Here is an 18511-nt window from a genome sequence, read left to right on the forward strand (position 1 = left end):
GACTGCAGCCATGAAATTAAAGGATGTTTGCTCCCCGTAAGAAAAGCTATGACCAACCTAGACAGCATATTGAAAAGTATAGACATTATTTTGCCAACAAAGGCCCATCTAGTCAAGGCTATGGTTTTTCCAGTAGTCATGTATGGATGTGAGAGTTGGATTATAAAGAAAGCTGAGTGCCAAAGAATTGATGCTTTTGAACTGTGGTGTTGGAGAAGACTCTTAAGAGACCCTTGGACTGCAAGGAGATCCAACCAGTCCATCCTAAAGGAAATCAGTTCTGAATATTCATTGGAAGGACTGATGTTGAAACTGAAACTCCAATACGTTGGCCACCTGATGCGAAGAAGAACTGATTCATTTGAAAAGACTGATGCTGGGAAAGATTGAAGGTGGGAGGAGAAGGGGACAACAGAGGATGAGATGGTTGGATGGCATCACTGACTCGATGGACATGAATTTGAGTGAGCTCCTGGAGCTGGTGATGGACAGGGAAGCCTGGTGTGCTGCAGTCTGGGGTTCCAAAGAGTGGAACACAACTGAGTGATTGAACTGAACTGACAACACAAATGCAAAGAAATTGATTTTGAAACTTCGTAAAAACTTTATGTGTCCCAAGCATTTGAGAGTGTTGTTATTTTAGAAGAGGAGACCCTGAGCTTCTTGGCTCTCTCCCTGGCCTGCTTACATGCTGAGTTTATCTTTCTCCATTTCTCTGTCACATGAGAGATTTAAATAAGGATATTTTTATTTAATGCTTTTGCTTATATTTTGAATCAAATTCTCCCTTTTAATGCTTTATTTTTGAATGACCAGTATTTCTGTACCTAATTAGATTTGGGATATTTTTTGGATTCAAAGATCCTACAGATAATAAAACTTCAAAAATAGTTGAATTTAAATAGTTATGCAAAAATTCCATGTTGTTAACCCCAAGTAACATGAGAGATATCAAATAAGATTTCAGTTACTGATAAGGAGGACAATTTTTTAAATTGTAAATTTTTTACTTAAGTCATTTAATATGCTAAGAAAGAAATGTGTTTGACTTGTTTCAGCTAAGATAAAATGGGATCACTATATATATCATGAAAGTGAAAGTCTCTCAGTCGTGTCTGACTCTTTGTGACCTCGTGGACTATACATTCTATGGAATTCTCCAAACCAGAATACTGGAGTGGATAGCCTTTCCCTTCTCCAGGGGATCTTTCCAACCCAGGGATCAAACCCAGGTCTCCGGCATTGCAGACAGATTCTTTACCAGGTGAGCCACAAGGGAAGCCCAAATATATATCATACATATATTAATATATGCTACTGCTAAGTCACTTCAGTCAGGTTCGACTCTGTGTGACCACATATACGGCAGCCCACCAGGCTCCCCCGTCCCTGGGATTCTCCAGGCAAGAACACTGGAGTGGATTGCCATTTCCTTCTCCAGTGCATGAAAGTGAAAAGTGAAAGTGAAGTCACTCAGTCGTGTCCGACTCTTCGCAGCCCCATGGATTGCAGCCTACCAGGCTCCTCCATCCATGGGATTTTCCAGGCAAGAGTACTGGAGTGGGGTGCCATTGCCTTCTCCATATTAATATATATATAATGTATATTTCATGTATGGTATTATAATGTTTAAGAGACATTGAAATATACATTTAAAAAATAATTTTATTGATTTATTTTTGGCTCTGCTGGGTGTTCCTTGCAGTACATGGGCTTTTCTCTGTTTGTGGGGAGCAGGCTTCTCATTGCCGTTGCCTCTTTTTGAGGGGTGTGGGCTCTAGGGTGCATGGGCCCAGTAGTTGCGATTCCCATGCTCTGGAACACAGGCTCAATAGTTGTGGTGCAAGAGCTTTAGCTGCTCTGAAGCATGTGGGATCTTTCTCGACAACTCGTGTCTCTTGCATTGGCAGGTGGATTTTTTAATCACCAAGCCACCAGGGAAGCCTAAAAGCTACCCTTTTTTTAGTTTTTGGCTTTTAAATCACTGTATGTCTTGGGCAGGACCAATATTTCATGCTGTTAGATTAGGTACCTCCAGTTCCGAGATATTTCTTAACCCCTGTATTTAGGCTTATAATACTTAATAGTGGGATAACAAGAATAGCTTTCATTTTGTGATTTTTTTTAAGCTTCAGCAATGTTCATAGGAAAAGTACATGCTGCTTGAATTAATGTTCTTAGTATATGACTGACAGATTTCTATGGGGGAAGCATGAAGGAAATGGACAGACAGAATTTGGACCCAAAAGGGAAGAAATGGTAGAGGAAGACAGTAAAGTTAACTGAAGAACAACAGCCTGCTTCATAATTTCCCCTTCTGACTCCTAAATTCAGGAAGTCAGGTGACAAGTCTTTAATAGAATATTCATTCTCATCCTTATGAGATAAAATATTATAATCCACCAGGGGCTCCCTTAATCACTACCTGATAGACTTTATGAAGCAAATCCTCTAATCTCTCTCAAAAGGACTAGAAGCAATAAAATAACTCACCAAGTCCACTTTCAGATTAGTGGTCTTTTACTTTTTAATTAAAAATGTCTTGTGGAATGAGATTATATGAACCTCCTTCTCAATTAAAATGTTCCCATATTACTTGATTAGGCAATGAATGACTTTAATATCCCCCAAAGCATACATCAGATCCATAGGCTGCTTATGAGCTTCTGACTTTATGGTTTAATAACATGAGTCCCGGAACACGTCTGATAGTGATTCATGTCTCTGAGGAGTTAAAAAAACAAAGTCGATTCAATGAAGTCTTGGACCTATTGTTATTTTTACTGTGTAGATCTGGGGTTCTTACATTATGGTCTGTGAAAACCAGTAAATACATTGGAAATGTGTAATATTTGGACTGCATACACGTTTGCTTTTGGAGACTGAATAGATTTCATCAGCCACTTACAGGGATTTGTAACTAAAACTTTCAGATCTATTACAGCAGGGTTTCACAATCTAGTACTATCGATATTTTGAGCCTATAAAATTTTTTATGTCAGTAGCAACTTTCCTTTGCATGTTGGCAATCAAAAATATCTTCAGACACGCCCAAATGTTCCCCCAGAGACAGAGTCATCCCAGGTTGAGAACCACTGCTGCAAGGAGATCAAACCAGTCAATCCTAAAGGAAATCAACCCCGAATATACATTGGAAGGACTGATGCTGAAACTCCAATACTTTGGCCACCTGATGCAAAGAGCTAACTCAGTGAAAAGGACCATGATGCTGGGAAAGATTGAAGGCAACAGGAGAAGTGGATGGCAGAGGATGAGATGATTAGATAGCATCACTGACTCAGTGGCCATGAATCTGAGCAAAGTCCAGGAGATAGTGGAGGACAGAGGAGCCTGGGATGTTGCAGTCCATGGGGTCTCAAAGAGTCAGACACGACTTAGTGACTGAACAACAATAGCAACACACTGCATTATAGGTTGTACGTGGAGGGATTTTTGGTTTGTTTGTTTTTAATTAGCCTATAAAATTTGATTAAATTCTTCATCAGGTGATACATATAATTCCAGCAGGCAGCTCTGTTAATCTCTAAAATAAGTGTAGTTAAAAAGCAACTTTTTCTTGTCTTCTGCCTTAGAGTAGAAGGCAAACACAATCATTCTGGACAACCTAGCTGAGCCCTGCATTATGAAGCACTCTTCTGAGATAAAAGACTGGGATTTGGGTCTTAGTCCCGCCATTTTTAACTGCTAGACCTTGAGAATGTCCTGGCTGAGGGTTAGTGTCCCCCTCTAGGACAGATTATTAGTATTAACTAAATCTATTCTTGTAGGTCTGCAGTCCATGGGATCACAGAGTCATACATGACTTAGCAACTGGACAACACCACCAATAAAAATTCTTTTAGAATGCTTGAGTGAAAAATATGATTGTGGACACGAACATGCTCTGCATGCTGTAGAGTGCTGTTGAAATGTAGGAAGGCATCATCCAAAAGCCATAGAGAGGGGCAGAAAAGCTGAATTGTGTTAGTCTTCAAAAGCACTAGTGAAGGGAACCCCACACAGAGTGTATCCAGCTCTTGATGTCTCAGAATGATCTACTTACTGCTGAGTGCACTCATTTTATCTCTTCCTATTGAACTTGGCCTTTGTGTATGTTCTGTGATAATTAAATGTATTAATACACTATCACAGATATATAGTTTATAAATGAGACAAGTCACATATTGGCAGTGTATGCTCAAAACTATTTTAATAGAGCTTGGAACAGAAACTTTTGGAAACCTGTATTCTGGTAAACAGTTCTCTGGAGAACAGTGTGGTTTGGGGGAGGGAAATTTTTCCTTAGAATGACTACAGATGATGGTATTAGCTGCTAAGCGACTGAACTAGAGGTTCTCAGACTGGCTGATCAAGACCTCTTGCAGAAGTTTCTTTAAAATCATGCTAAACACAGTCCTAGATTTGCTGAATTAGAATTTGGGGGATTGGAATGCAGCCTCCATGGATGATTCTGACATGCAAACCTGCTGAGATCTAACTTAAACTCTTAGCAGTTAATAAAGTAGCTATTAATTAATGTCTTTACAAGTTCAGCAATTACAGGCCAGGATATATAAGAGAATTTCCAGGGAAGAGGAAGGAAATGCAGGTAGAAAAGCAGAAAGAGAATCTTAAATTTCTTGCAGGGTTTTTCTTGGACAAACCATGACCTTGGTAGTTTGTCTTTATATATAACTTTAACCTCTGTGATGTAAAATAGTGTGTTACCCTCGAACCTGTGCTGTGGATTTCCAAATATTGGATAACTCAAAAGGGCTGTGACTTACAGTTTCTATCTCATTACTCTTTGTAGTGTTTTATCTTTACTGAGAAGAACCATTTCCTAGGTAGTGCCCGGATTTTATGGTGTGTCACAGTTCCTCTGGCATAAAAATCAATGTTTAATGAAAGGAAAAATAGACTGTTAAGCTTGGAGACTGCGAGGAAACAGACTATCCTTCAGTATTTGCAAAGAACTGATCAAAAACATCTCTTGAAAAGAGGTCTCTCTTCCTTTCATCTCTTTTCCTTCATCTCATTTATAAAATAGACACTGTATCTCCTTATGAGCTTCACAAGACTTATGTAATTTTATGGATATGAAACCTGCTGTCATGTAGACTCCTGTCCCTGGGTAGAGGTGAAAAGTGTCACCTTTGATACAAGAACCAGATCATTTGATAATAATGGATAAAGAGACAGTCTGGGTGATGGCAATTCAATGACAGAATTTTCATATACCTGGCAGAATCACTAAAAACTGTAGGTCAGTGGTATCCTGTATATTTGTGGTATTTTACAGATGAAAACATTTGGTCTTATGATACATATTTGCTGCAGTGTTTAAGGATATTTTATCTATTGAAATAAGAGAAGTAAGATAAGGGAGATGGGTGCCATATGCTCTAGAAGCAAGTATTGATAACTTGTGAGATGTATTGACAGTGATGAACAGAACAGGTGTAAGACAAGAAGTGATGGAAGATGATATGGGTTGAGTTGCGCCACTAGCCTCTTAATTTGTTGGAGTTTTGCAGAGGAACAGTATTAGAAGACTATCAGAGAAAGAGAGTGACAGGGAGATTGATCGAGTTAGTATAAGGAATTAGCTCTCATAGTGTTGGAGGCTGAAAAGTCCCGTGGTCTGCTGTCTGTCAGCTGGAGATACAGGAAAGCTGGTGGTTTGAGTTCCAGTCTAAGTCCAAAGATCTGAGAATCGGGAATGCTGATGGTATAGCCCAAGGGCAGGAAAACAGATTGTCTCAGCTCAAACAGTAAGACAGAGGGAGAGGGTGAGAGAGATAGAGAGAAGAGGGAGGAGGAAGGATCTGTTCAACTTTTCTAGTAGGGCAATCGAGGGACTCAAAAAAGATCTGCATGACCCAGATAACCATGATGGTGTGATCACTCACACTCACCTGGAGCCAGACATCCTGGAATGTGAAGTCAAGTGGGCCTTAGGAAGCATCACTACAAACAAAGCTAGTGGAGGTGATCAATTCCAGTCGAGCTATTTCAAATCCTAAAAGATGATGCTGTGAAAGTGCTGAACGCAATATGCCAGCAAATTTGGAAAACTCAGCACTGGCCACAGGACTGGAAAAGGTCAGTTTTCATTCCAATCCCAAAGAAGGGCAATGCCAAAGAATGCTCAAACTACCACACAATTGCACTCATCTCACACACTACCAAAGTAATGCTTAAAATTCTCCAAGCCAGGCTTCAGCAATATGTGAACCATGAACTTCCAGATGTTCAAGCTGGTTTTAGAACAGGCAGAGGAACCAGAGATCAAATTCCAAACATCTGCTGGATCATGGAAAAAGCAAGAGAGTTCCAGAAAAACATCTATTTCTGCCTTATCATCTGTGCCAAAGCCTTTGACTGTGTGGATCACAATAAACTGTGGGAAATTCTGAAGGAGATAGGAATACCAGAGCACCTGACCTGCCTATTGAGAAACCTATATGCAGGTCAGGAAGCAACAGTTAGAACTGGGCATGGAACAACAGACTGCTTCCAAAGAGGAAAAGGAGTACTTCAAGGCTGTATATTGTCACTCTGCTTATTTAACTTATATGCAGAGTACATCATGAGAAACGCTGGGCTGGAGGAAGCACAAGCTGGAATCAAGATTGCCGGGAGAAATATCAATAACCTCAGATATGCTTGCAGATGACACCACCCTTACGGCAGAAAGTGAAGAACTAAAGAGCCTCTTGATGAAAGTGAAAGAGGAGAGTGAAAAAGTTGGCTTAAAGCTCAACATTCAGAAAACGAAGATCATGGCCTCTGGTCCCATCACTTCATGGCAAATAGAAGGGGAAACAGTGGCAACGGTGGCTGACTTTTTTTTGTGTGTGTGGAGCTCCAAAATCACTGTAGATGGTGATTGCAGCCATGAAATTAAAAGACGCTTACTCCTTGGAAGGAAAGTTATGACCAACCTAGACAGCATATTAAAAAGCAGAGACATTACTTTGCCAACAAAGGTCCGTCTAGTCAAAGCTATGGTTTTTCCAGTAGTCACATAGGGATGTGAGAGTTGGACTATAAAGAAAGCTGAGTGCTGAAGAATTGATGCTTTTGAACTGTGGTGTTGGAGAAGACTCTTGAGAGTCCCTTGGATTGCAAGGAGATCCAACCAGTCCATCCTAAAGGAGATCAGCCCTGGATGTTCATTGGAAGGACTGATGTTGAAGGTGAAACTCCAATACTCTGGCCACCTGATGCGAAGAGCTGACTCATTTGAAAAGACCCTGATGCTGATAAAGATTGGGGGCAGGAGGAGAAGGAGGCCACAGAGGATGAGATGGTTGCATGGCAACACCGACTCAATGAACATGAGTTTGCATGGACTCTGGGAGTTGGTGATGGACAGGGAGGCTGGGCATGCTGCAGTTCATGGGGTCACAAATAGTCGAACATGACTGAGCGACTGAACTGAATTCAAGGGATTGTATGATGCCCACTCACACTGGGGAGGGTCATCTGCTGCATTCAGTTCACCAAAGCAAATGCTGATCTCTTCTGGGAACACCCTCCCTCACAAACACACTTAGAAATATTGCTTTCCAAATATCCATGCATCCTATGGGTTAATCTAGTTGACACATAAAATTAATCATCACATCCTCTCAAATTAATATGTGGGAGTCCTAACCCCTGTTGCCTAGAATGAGACCTTTCTTGGAAATAGGATTGCTGCAGTTGTATTAATTCAGATGAGTTCATACTGGAGTAGAGTAGGCCCATCATCTGATATGACCGGAGTCCTTATTAAAGGGAATGTTGAGACACAGACATGCACATATGGAGAACACCAGGTCAAAGGCAGAGATCAGGGTGATGCAGAAGGAAAGGAATGCCAAAAATTGCCACAAAACCACTAGAACTGGAACATAAACAGGGAACCTTGATCTTTTAGCCTCCGAACTGAGACATGAAACTTCTGTTGTGTAAGCTGCCCAGTTTTGATACCTTGTTTCTGCTTTCCTAACGTGAATACAGAAGGGCTTAGACAAAAAACAGTCATGAACCATTCAAAACAAGAGAACATGGAGAAAGATTCAGGAATTTCCTGTACCCTACCCTATGTGCGTTAACTTCCCCTCTCTCTTTCCTCTTGCTTGTTGCTGTGCTTGAAGATTGATTCAATAAGCTGTGTGAATCAAGTGTTTTCATTTGGTCTGCAAGCTTGTCTGTTCTGGATGAGTTTGCCTGGCCGTCTACCCAAAGGCCTCCCATCACATCAGTGTAAATTCCCAGATTGATGAAGCCTGTAGTATTTTCCATGATCACTACTGTGGCTGATACCCATGTTAAGTTCCAGGTGGTGATTTTATTTTAGGAAATATTAGCGATGTGTCTGAAAGCATTGATTTGCTACCATGAAGTCTGATTTTCTAAGAAAACATTTTACATGATGACAATAATTTGTTTACAGTTTTAACTCCATGTTAGATTTTTATGCTTACTAAAACATTTTCCAAATCTTAAAATACAGCCATGGAGAAGTCTGAAAGTCCATAGACATGTTTTGTGAGGAATATTGTATATCTGTTACTTGTTTCAGAGATGCTCCTGATTGAATTCATTTCCCAGGCCTGTCTGATATTGTTCACCTTCTCCGTTTGTAGACTTGTCGTTCATTATACCTGTCAATCTTCTCTAGGAATTTTTCAGTGTATGTTGGCTTCTTCTCTTCTATGTTTAACTGCTCACAGAAGCCAGGAAGGGGTATCATTTTGGGGTTTGCTTATGCTGTGTAATTGGACTTCTCTTGAGTCAGGGGTCAACTTAACTCATAGGTTTGATCCTAGCAATTTACCTTTATACTCTTTCTTCTGTAAGTAGGAATTTACCGATCAAGCATGCTTTTTCAGTCAGAGATAATGGAAGATAACAGCCTGACTGCTGATGAAACTGAGCATAATTAAATGGTTTAGAGTAAAGTCCACCCTTTTCTTGGAGAAGGAAATGCCAACCCACTCCAGTATTCTTGCCTGGAAAATTTCATGGACAGAGGAGCCTGGTGGGCTACAGTCCATGGGGTCACAAAGAGTCAGACACGACTGGGTGACTTTCACATCACTCATCATCGTTTTCTGGTAGTGAAAAGGCCTAACATTACACAAACACAGCAATGACTGACTTAGCTCCTAAAAGAGTCTCTGTTTTGGGGCGGGGCAGTTCATCTCATGAATTTGTAGTTTAGTCACATACAGAAAGTAATTTTGCAAGTCAGCCAGCAGCATGTTAGTTGAGCACTGAAGCCTGAGAGTCAAACTTTGGAATTCTGACTCTAGCCATAAATGCCTCTGTGACCTTAGATCAATTACTTAAGCCCATGGGCCCCATGCCCCTCATTTGTGTAATAAGGGCCACAAAACTACTCACCTTACAGAGATGTTCATTTCAGTTCAGTACAGTCACTCAGTTGTGTCCGACTCTTTGCGACCCCATGAATCGCAGCACGCCAGGCCTCCCTGTCCATCACCAACTCCCGGAGTTCACCCAGACTCACGTCCATTGAGTCAGTGATGCCATCCAGCCATCTCATCCTCTGTTGTCCCCTTCTCCTCCTGCCCCCAATCCCTCCCAGCATCAGAGTCTTTTCCAGTGAGTCAACTCTTCGCATGAGGTGGCCAAAGGACTGGAGTTTCAGCTTTATCATCATTCCTTCCAAATAAATCCCAAGGCTGATCTCCTTCAGAATGGACTGGTTGGATCTCCTTGCAGTCCAAGGGACTCTCAAGAGTCTTCTCCAACATCACAGTTCAAAAGCATCAATTCTTCAGCGATCAGCCTTCTTCACAGAGATGTTATAAAGATTAAATAATGGGTAGAAAACTCTTAGCATAATATCTGCAGGTTTAAGGGGCTTGTGTAACATGCTGCTGCTAAGTCACTTCAGTCGTGTCTGACTCTGTGGGACCCCGTAGACATGCTACCTGTTATTAATTTTTACTTTCTAATATTTAGTTCAGTTTAGTCTTTTATTTCTCTTTTTATTTGTTATTTATTTTTAAAATTGATATTTATTTCTCTTTTTCTGTGAGGAACTTAGATTAGGAAGATGTCAATTACTTGCCCTTCAATAAAGGTTCTTAGAATCTGGTTAAGGAGAAAACATCTTATTTCACCATACTATGATAAAGCCATACTGTGATAAAGCCGGAGAAGGCAATGGCACCCCACTCCAGTACTCTTGCCTGCAAAATCCCATGGACGGAGGAGCCTGGTAGGCTGCAGTCCATGGGGTCGCTAAGAGTCGGACAGACTGAGCGACTTCACTTTCACTTTTCACTTTCATGCATTGGAGAAGGAAATGGCAACCCACTCCAGTGTTCTTGCCTGGAGAATCCCAGGGACGGGGGAGCCTGATGGGCTTCTGTCTATGAGGTCACACAGAGTCGGACACGACTGAAGTGACTTAGCAGCAGGAGCATGATAAAGCCATGCAGTGGGTATACTGTGCATTGTGGGGAATCAGGAAAGATCTCCTGGGTAATCCTGAAAGCTAACTGTTAGAGGTTAGAAGGAAATAGCTTGAGCAGAGACAAAGAGCCGTGTACCACCATGCAGTATGCATGTAAGAAAAACTGCTGCATTCCAGAGAGTAAGAAACCGGATGGAGAGAATAGGAAGTGAACTGGGAAGAGCACCCTCATGGTGACGCTCTTCTTGGGAGTTTGGCTTTTACGCTTTGAATGGTAGAGACTCAGTGAAGTATTCTAGCAGGATTGTGCCATGGTCCTCCTCTCTGGGTGATGTGGAGAGGATGGTTTAAAGGAAGCCAAAGCCAGGGTAAAAGAAAAAGTGAAAGTAAAGTCGCTCAGTTGTATCTGATTCTTTGTGACCCCATGAACTGTAGCCTGCCAGGCTCCTCCATCCATGGGATTTTCCTGGGAAGAATATTGGAGTGGGTTGCCATTTCCTTCTTCAGGGATCTTCCCAACCCAGGGATCAAACCCAGGTCTCTTATATTGCAGGCAGACGCTTTACCGTCTGAGTCACCAGGGATATTGACCATTTACATTGAGGCAACAACAACAGACATAAGAAGAAGGTTTAGTTCAGTTCAGTTCAGTCGCTTGGTCGTGTCCAACTCTGTGACCCCATGAATCACAGCATGCCGGGCCTCCCTGTCCATCACCAACTCCCAGAGTTCACCCAGATTCACGTCCATCGAGTCAGTGATGCCATCCAGCCATCTCATCCTCTGTCGTCCCCTTCTCCTCCTGCCCCCAGTCCTTCCCAGCATCAGGGTCTTTTCCAATGAGTCAACTCTTTGCATCAGGTGGCCAAAGTATTGGAGTTTCAGTTTTAGCATCAGTCCTTCCAATGAACACCCAGGACTGATCTCCTTTAGGATGGACTGGTTGGATCTCCTTGCAGTCCAAGGGACTCTCAAGAGTCTTCTCCAACACCGCAGTTCAAAAGCATCAATTCTTCAGCACCCAGCTTTCTTCACAGTCCAACTCTCACATCCATACGTGACCACTGGAAAAACCATAGCCTTGACTAGATGGACCTTTGTTGGCAAAGTAATATCTCTGCTTTTCAATATGCTGTCCAGGTTGGTCATAACTTTCCTTCCACGGAGTAAGCATATTTTAATTTCATGGCTGCAATCACTATCTGCAGTGATTTTGGAGCACGCCCCCCCCCCAAAAAAAAAAGTCTGACACTGTTTCCACTGTTTTCCCAACTATTTCCCATGAAGTGATGGGACAAGATGCCATGATCTTAGTTTTCTGAATGGTGAGCTTTAAGCCAACTTTTTCACTCTCCTCTTTCACTTTCATCAAGAGGCTTTTTAGTTCCTTTTCACTTTCTGCCATAAGGGTAGTGTCATCTGCATATCTGAGGTTATTGATATTTCTCCCTGCAGTCTTGATTCCAGCTTGTGCTTCTTCCAGCCCAGCATTCTCATGATGTACTTTGCATATAAGTTAAAAAAGCAGAGTGACAATATACAGCCTTGACGTACTCCTTCTCCTATTTGGAACCAGTCTGTTTTCCCATGTCCAGTTCTAACTGTTGCTTCCTGACCTGCATATAGGTTTCTCAAGAGGCAGGTCAGGTGGTCTGGTATTCTCATCTCTTTTAGAATCTTCCACAGTTTATTGTGATCCACACAGTCAAAGGCTTTGGCATAGTCAATAAGCAGAACTAGATGTTTTTTCTGGAACTCTCTTGCTTTTTCCATGATACAGCAGATGTTGGCAATTTGATCTCTGGTTCCTCTGCCTTTTCTAAAACCAGCTTAAACATCTGGAAGTTCACGGTTCACATATTGCTGAAGCCTGGCTTGGAGAATTTTGAGCATTACTTTACTAGTGTGTGAGATGAGTGCAATTGTGCGGTAGTTTGAGCATTCTTTGGCATTGCCTTTCTTTGGGATTGGAATGAAAACTGACCTTTTTCAGTCCTGTGGCCACTGCTGAGTTTTCCATATTTGCTGGCATATTGAGTGCAGCACTTTCACAGCGTCATCTTTCAGGATTTGAAATAGCTCAACTGGAGTTCTGTCACCTCCACTAGCTTTGTTCCTAGTGATGCTGTCTAAGGCCCACTTGACTTCACATTCCAGGATGTCTGGCTCTAGGTGAGTGATCACACCATTGTGGTTATCTGGGTCATGAGATCTTTTTTGTACAGTTCTTCTGTGTATTCTTGCCACCTCTTCTTAATATCTTCTGCTTCTGTTAGGTCCATACCATTTCTGTCCTTTATTAAGCCCATCTTTGCATGAAATGTTCCCTTGGTATCTCTAATTTTCTTGAGATCTCTAGTCTTTCCCATTCTTTTGTTTTCCTCTATTTCTTTGCACTGATCACTGAGGAAGGCTTTCTTACCTCTCCTTGCTATTCTTTGGAACTCTGCATTCAGATGCTTATATCTTTCCTTTTCTCATTTGCTTTTGCTTCTCTTCTTTTCACAGCTATTTGTAAGGCCTCCTCAGACAGCCATATTGCTTCTTTGCATTTCTTTTCCATGGGGATGTTCTTGATCCCTGTCTCCTGTACAGTGTCACGAACCTCAGTCCATAGTTCATCAGGCACTTTATCAGATCTAGTCCCTTAAATCTATTTCTCACTTCCACCATATAATCATAAGGGATTTAATTTAGGTCATACCTGAATGGTCTAGTGGTTTTCCCTACTTTCTTCACTTAAGTCTGAATTTGGCCATAAGGAGTTTATGATCTGAGCTACAGTCAGCTCCCAGTCTTGTTTTTGCTGACTGTATAGAACTTCTCCATCTTTGGCTGCAAAGAATATAATCAATCTGATTTCAGTGTTGACCATCTGGTGATGTCCATGTGTAGAGTCTTCTCTTGTGTGGGAAGTCAAGACAAGGTAGTAGGTGTGAAAAATATTTAAGAGCTAAAGCAAGTGGACGAGGTGACTGGCTGGAAGGTGGGATGAGGAACAAAAGGTTTCAGATGAATTCAGATTTCTGGCTTGATTAACAGATAGTGCTGCTATTTATTGTGGCTGGGAACACTGGAGCAGAATAAGGAGGAGATGAGGATGAGGGTGGGGAACATTGATGACTTGTTGACTTTGCCACCTTTGCTTGTGAGACATCCAGGAGGATATAAGGGTGTGCGAATGAGAGTAGATGACTTAAACCAACGGAAAGGAAGAACTGCATGTACCATTGTCAGTTTCCTAGTCGTGAAGAAGAAATCATACTTGAATCTATGCTGCTGCTTAGTCACTTCATAGTATTTACAGCTTACAGCAGCTAAAAGTATCGAGTCTTATCGTGAAGAGGACTAGCATTTGTTGATAATTGTGTTCGTGGTAGACCTCTGTGCTAATCCTGATAGTTTTATATGTTTACTGTTTAGCTAATAGATATACTTACCATAACTATTCATTTTATCTAATAATTCTCTTATTGTTCTTTCCTCCTACTGAACGTTTATTTTTAATTGAAGGATAATTGCTTTACAGTATTGTGTTGGTTTCTGCCAAGCATCATTTCTCAGTTACTCTTGATTTTGTTTACAGATTTCTCATTTTTATTTTCTTAGGTGAAAAACCCCTAAATTTCATCTGAATATTTAAAATAACAAATTTAGTTAAACTCAACATATATTTATGAGATACTTATACCTTGGCCACCTCATGCGAAGAGTTGACTCATTGGAAAAGACTCTGATGCTGGAAGGGATTGGGGGCAGGAGGAGAATGGGACGACAGAGGATGAGATGGCTGGATGGCATCACTGACTCGATGGACATGAGTCTGGGTGAACTCTGGGAGTTGGTGATGGACAGGGAGACCTGGCGTGCTGCAATTCATGGGGTCGCAAAGAGTGGGACACGACTGAGCAACTGAACTGAACTGAGCTGATACCCTGTTGAATACTGAAAGGAATGGTATAAAAACAAAATATAAACAATTTGTACCTTTACAAGACACTAATATATTTTAAATTATTGCCTTCAATTATATTAAAACTTTCTTTCCCTTCCAATTTTCTGCCTATGTTTATAAAAAAGTCAATCTCGCTAATCTCAAAAGTTCTAGTAGCCCCATTACTGGCTGATTGTGTTGTAAGAAACTTGGAAAGTGGAGAGCGTAGGATTTAATGTTTCTCTTTTCTCCTTCTTCTGGATCTGGCTTCCTGGTATTTGGGTTAAGAAGTAAGGACTAGAGAGTCAGAGGTTATCCTATATCACTGCATTTCTATTCTTGCTCTTGGCTTCACTCTGCTTTGATCTTGGTCTGCTTGGCTTTATCTCCATCTGCATCTGTTAGAATGTGTCAGGGTGACCCTAGAATGTAGTGCATGGTTCTCTCCAGTGGGGCTTAGCTTTACCTTTGAGCCCTCTATGGAACAGGCGTGACTTATTTTAGGCTTCATATATTCTATGGGAATATATTTTCATCCAATATTTTGGATAATATATTGTTATCCAAAAACTTCATCCCCTTTTTCTAACTTCCATGATCATTCACACAGAACCAAGTGAATGCTTAGTTCCTCTTCTGTATCCTCTCAAACAGAAGCTGTGTATTGCCCCTATTTTATTCCCAGGTTGTTATACCATGATTTCTTTGCCTATTGGTATTGACTACTGAAAGCACCTTCTGTCTCCAGGAATTTACAAATACATGTCAAGACCAGCCTTATGCTCACATTAAAACCCAAGCTATAAAGAACATATGGCAAGGGCCCCCAACAATTCTCCTCTGTTCTTTGCTCCCAATGACAGTAGAATGATGGGCATACAAAATTTGCTTCTCTTGGAACAACCAGCTGGGGAGAAGTAACAGGTTCTTCTCTGCAGTCTCACTAATTTTTTCAAGTGCATCCTCAGAACTCGCTCTCAATTTGCCTTTGGAAAAGGAAGCAGGACCTTAAACATGGTATTTTGCATGTGGCACCTGACTGAGGTGGTACTTCCTTTGTCTCACCCCCAAAACCATGCAACTGCCTTGCTCTTTTCTTCTGTACTAATAGGAAGAGGGTGGTTGACTTCAGTACTACCAGTTCAGCTACCTCTCAAAGAGACCTTGGAAAATCTCTGGCCCCTTTGTTATGGCTTTCTTTAGAATGAGAATATTTGCTTTAGGAAGTGTGCTTTTTTATCCTAAGCCTTGAGCCTTAGCCACAATTCCAGGATAACAGGAAACATTCCATTCAACTCCCTGTTACCAACTTTAACACTAAAACAAACTTAGTATGATTTGAGGAAAGACCTGTTTAAGGAACTTCAGCCAGAAGACATATCTTGAGCACTGCAAAAGATGATCCTTTCTGAGGAAAACATATCCCCTTTACAAGCAGTTAGATGTTCCTAGGGAATTTGGTTAATGACACAAGAAGAGGAAAGACATTCTTGGGAATAGTGGAAAATCAGGGAAACTCATGGAAAGATGAATAGCCTGGGAATTGGTCTACTAATCTTGGTTTATTACTCAATTGCCTTGTGAACTAGACTCTTTAGCTCTTTGACCTTTGCGGTTTTTCTCTGGAAAGGGAGAAAGATCTTAAGATAATCTTAAAATGCTGTAATTCTAGGACTCAGATTTATGATTTTAATAACTTTCCAAGTGGAATATGGAGGGTAAGTGTGGGCTTTTCTAAAATTGGCCTCTGAATAGTCATGTGAGGCAGTTCTTTTGATCTGTTCACAACTGGATTTTATTGTAGTGATTTGGCTAAAGTTTGAAATTAAATTATTCTAGGCCAAATTTGATCAGTTTCTCTAGGACACAGAGATATTAAGTAAACAGTCCCTTTTAGTACCATTAAGGAACTGAAACAGCATTAAGGGATGGTTAGTCTACACATCAAGGTAGGCCAGGCACTAAGAAAATTTTACTGACTTAGTAAGCAGCAAGCAGTAACAGAAATTGTTGCTGAAAGTCCTGAAATTATGAGAATGAATACATTGGAGGACTACCAATTTTTATATTCATAATTACATCCACACACGCAAAAACATCTACATCTATGCTGCTGCTGCTGCTAAGTCACTTCAGTCGTGTCCAACTCTGCACGACCCTATAGACGGCAGCCCACCAGGCTCCCCCGTCCCTGGGATTCTCCAGGTAAGAACACTGGAGTGGGTTGCCATTTCCTTCTCCAATGCATGAAAGTGAAAAGGGAAAGTGAAGTCGCTCAGTTATGTCTGACTCTTTGCGACCCCATGGACTGCAGCCTACCAGGCTCCTCCATCTATACATCTGTATAATGTCATTCATGCCTATTCTGCATTTAAGTTTCTAGTCTTTTAAAGTAACTTATTTTATAGTCCTTTGCATCTTTCTTACAGAAACAAAATATATGCCCTTATCAATATAGTATATAACATATCACCTGATATGGAGATGAACCTGAAGTACATGTAGGAAAGGAGATCTCTATTGTATGTCAATAAAATATTTTGGCAGCGATTATTAAAAAAAAATTACAGACTTTGTGGAAGAAAGACATTATGTCAGTCTAATGTCAAAGAAAAACACTGGCTAGTACGTACTACTTGTATTACACTATATTTATATGCATTTCTGGAGAAGGCAATGGCACCCCACTCCAGTACTCTTGCCTGGAAAATCCCATGGGTGGAGGAGCCTGGTAGGCTGCAGTCCATGGGGTCGCTAAGAGTCAGATATGACTGAGCGACTTCACTTTCACTTTTCACTTGCATGTATTGGAGAAGGAAATGGCAACCCACTCCAGTGTTCTTGCCTGGAGAATCCCAGGGACGGGGGAGCCTGGTGGGCTGCCGTCTATGGGGTCGCACAGAGTCGGACACGACTGAAGTGACTTAGCAGCAGGTTGGTCATAACTTTTCTTCCAAGGAGTAAGCGTCTTTTAATTTCATGGCTGCAGTCACCATCTGTAGTGATTTTGGAGCCCAGAAAAATAAAGTCTGACACTATTTCTACTGTTTCCCCATCTGTTTCCCATGAAGTGATGGGACCGGATGCCATGATCTTCGTTTTCTGAATGTTGAGCTTTAAGCCAACTTTTTCACTCTCCACTTTCACTTTCATTAAGAGGCTTTTTAGTTCCTCTTCACTTTCTGCCATAAGGGTGGTGTCATCTGTATATCTGAGGTTATTGATATTTCTCCCAGCAATCTTGATTCCAGTTTGTGTTTCTTCCAGTCCAGCATTTCTCATGATGTACTCTGCATATAAGTTAAATGAACAGGGTGACAATATACAGCCTTGATGAACTCCTTTTCCTATTTGGAACCAGTCTGTTGTTCCATGTCCAGTTCTAACTGTTGCTTCCTGACCTGCATTCAGGTTTCTTAAGAGGCAGATCAGGTGGTCTGGTATTCCCATCTCTTTCAGAATCTTCCGCAGTTTATTGTGATCCACACAGTCAAAGGCTTTGGCATAGTCAATAAAGCAGAAATAGATGTTTTTCTGGAACTCTCTTGCTTTTTCTATGATCCAGTGGATGTTGACAATTTGATCTCTGGTTCCTCTGCCTTTCTAAAACCAGCTTGAACATCAGGAAATTCACAGTTCACATATTGCTGAAGCCTGGCTTGGAGAATTTTGAGCGTTACTTTACTAGCGTGTGAGATGAGTGCATAAAGACTAGTAAATAAGTTTACCTGATCAAATTGGAAAATCTTTTTAAGGTTAACAGTGGTTGGGAGTAATAAAAGAAAAGCAGACATCTTAAGATATTGCTAAAGCAAGCATGTGTTTTAGTATTTCAGGAAAAAATTGGCAATAATTAATAAGAACCTTAAATATGTCTTTTAATTTTGACCCAGCAATTCTCCTTCTAAAACATCATCAACACACTAGTTTTAGAATGCACACATACTTAACAGCTGTTTACTGCAATATTATTTGTAAGATAAATAATTGAAAATTGTAGAAATTATCTAACTATAGTTTCTTACATAATTGTATAGATGCTACAAGTATTAAGTTATAGAATATTTACATGAGTTAGTCACAATATTTTATCTTGCTATTTAGTTTGAACAGTAGAGACTGTTCATAGTTACTTT

General features: G+C 40.9%; 1 long non-coding RNA gene across 1 annotated transcript in view; it reads left to right on the forward strand.

Moving 5' to 3' along the window:
* The first annotated feature begins 1037 nt into the window (after nucleotides 1-1037).
* Nucleotides 1038-18511, forward strand: part of LOC133245889 (uncharacterized) — a 107733-nt gene continuing 90259 nt past the window's right edge. Inside the window, exon 1 of the long non-coding RNA XR_009735802.1 lies at nucleotides 1038-1264. This is a non-coding gene — a long non-coding RNA (uncharacterized LOC133245889). The remainder of the gene's footprint in view (nucleotides 1265-18511) is intronic.

The sequence above is a fragment of the Bos javanicus genome, chromosome 4 (genome assembly GCF_032452875.1).
Source record: "Bos javanicus breed banteng chromosome 4, ARS-OSU_banteng_1.0, whole genome shotgun sequence".
Classification (NCBI taxonomy): Eukaryota; Metazoa; Chordata; class Mammalia; order Artiodactyla; family Bovidae; genus Bos; species Bos javanicus.